Raw genomic sequence first — 2,282 nt, forward strand, 5'->3', positions numbered from 1 at the left:
GCCCTAACCCTAACCCTAACACTAACCCTAACCCTAACCCTAAACCTAACCTATGTGGTTAACTTCATTAGAACTTACCATATAACACTGTTTTAGAAACTACATGGTTAATTTTTCAAAACTAACGATACAACACTGTGTGTGAATCTACATGCTTAACTTTTTCAAAACTAAAAAGACAACACTGTGTGTGAAACTACATGCTTAACTTCTTCAAAACTAACGATCAAACACAGTGTGTGAAACTATGTGCTTAACTTCTTCAGAACTTACCATATAACACTGTATTAGAAACTACATGGTTAACTTCTTCAAAACTAAGGATACAACACTGTGTGTGAATCTACATACTTAACTTTTATAAAACTAACGATACAACACTCTGTGTGAAACTATGTGCTTATCTTCATGAGAACTTACCATGTAACACTGTTTTAAAAACTACATGGTTAACTTCTTCAAAACTAAGGATTCAACACTGTGTGTGAAACTACATGCATAACTTCTTCAAAGCTAACGATACAACCCTAACCCTAACCCTAACCCTAACCCTAAACCTAACCCTAACCCTAACCCTAACCCTAATCTTAGCCCTAACCCTAATCTTAGCCATAATCCAACCCTAACCCTAACCCTAACCATAACCCTAACCCTAACCCTAACCCTAACCCTAACGCTAACCCTAACCTATGTGCTTAACTCATGAGAACTCTCCATATAACACTGTTTTAGAAACTACATGGTTAACTCCTTCAAAACTAACGATACAACACTGTGTGTGAATCTACATGCTTATCTTTTTCAAAACTAAAGAGACAACTCTGTGTGTGAAACTACATGCTTAACTTCTTCAAAACAAATGATACAACACAGTGTGTGAAACTATGTACTTAACTTCATGGAAACCAACGATACAACACTGTGTGTGAAACTATCTGCTTTACTTCATAAGGACTTACCAGATAACACTGTATTCCAAACGACATGCTTAACTTCTTCAAAACTAACGATAAAACACTGAGGGTGAAACTATGTGCTTAACTTCATGAGAACTTACCAAATAACTCTTAATTAGAAACTACATGGTTAACTTCTTCAAAACTAACGATACAACGCTCTGTGTGAATCTACATGCTTAATTTCTTCAAAACTAACGATACAACCCTAACCCTAACGCTAAACCTAACCCTAACCCTAACCCTAACACTAACCCTAACCCTAACCTATGTGCTAAAACTCATGAGAACTTAACATATAACACTGTTTTAGAAACTACATGGTTAACTTCTTCAAAACTAAAGATACAACACTGTGTGTGAAACTACATGCTTAACTTCTTCAAAACTAACGATACAACACTGTGTGTGAAACTAAGTGCTTAACTTCATGACAACTTACCATATAACACTGTATTAGAAACTACAAGCTTAACTTCTTCCAAACTAATTATACAACACTGTGTGTGAATCTACATGCTTATCTTCTTCAAAACTAACGATACAACACTGTGTGTGAAAATATATGCTTATCTTCTTCAAAATTAATGATACAACAATGTGTGTGAAACTATGTGCTTATCTTCATGAGAACACTGTTTTAAAAACTACATGGTTAACTTCTTCAAAACTAAAGATACAACACTGTGCGTGAATCTACATACTTAACTTTTATAAAATTAATTATACAACACTCTGTGTGAAACTATGTGCTTATCTTCATGAGCACTTACCATGTAACACTGTTTTTAAACTACATGGTTAACTTCTTCAAAACTAACGATACAACACTGTGTGAATCTCCATGATTATCTTCTTCCAAACTAACTGTACAACAATGTGTGTGAAACTACATGCTTAACTTCCTGAAAAATAACGATACAACACGGTGTGTGAAACTATGTGCTTAACTTCATGAAATCTAACTATATAACACTATATGAGAAACTATGTACTTAACTTCATGAAAACTAACGACACAACACCATATGTGAAACTAAGTGCATAACTTCTTGAAAACTAATGAAAGAACACTATGCATGAATCTGCGTGTTAAATCTCTTCAAAACTAACGATCAAACACAGTGTAGGATACTATGTGCTTAACTTCTTGAGAACTTTCCATATCACACTGTATTAGAAACTACATGGTTAACTTCTTCAAAACTAAGGACACAACACTGTGTGTGAATCTACATATTTAACTTTTATAAAACTAATGATACAATACTGTGTGTGAAAATATGTGCTTATCTTCATGAGAACACTTCTTTAAAAACTACATGG

This window comes from Mesocricetus auratus, unplaced genomic scaffold (genome assembly GCF_017639785.1).
Source record: "Mesocricetus auratus isolate SY011 unplaced genomic scaffold, BCM_Maur_2.0 contig_6889_pilon_obj, whole genome shotgun sequence".
NCBI lineage: Eukaryota > Metazoa > Chordata > Mammalia > Rodentia > Cricetidae > Mesocricetus > Mesocricetus auratus.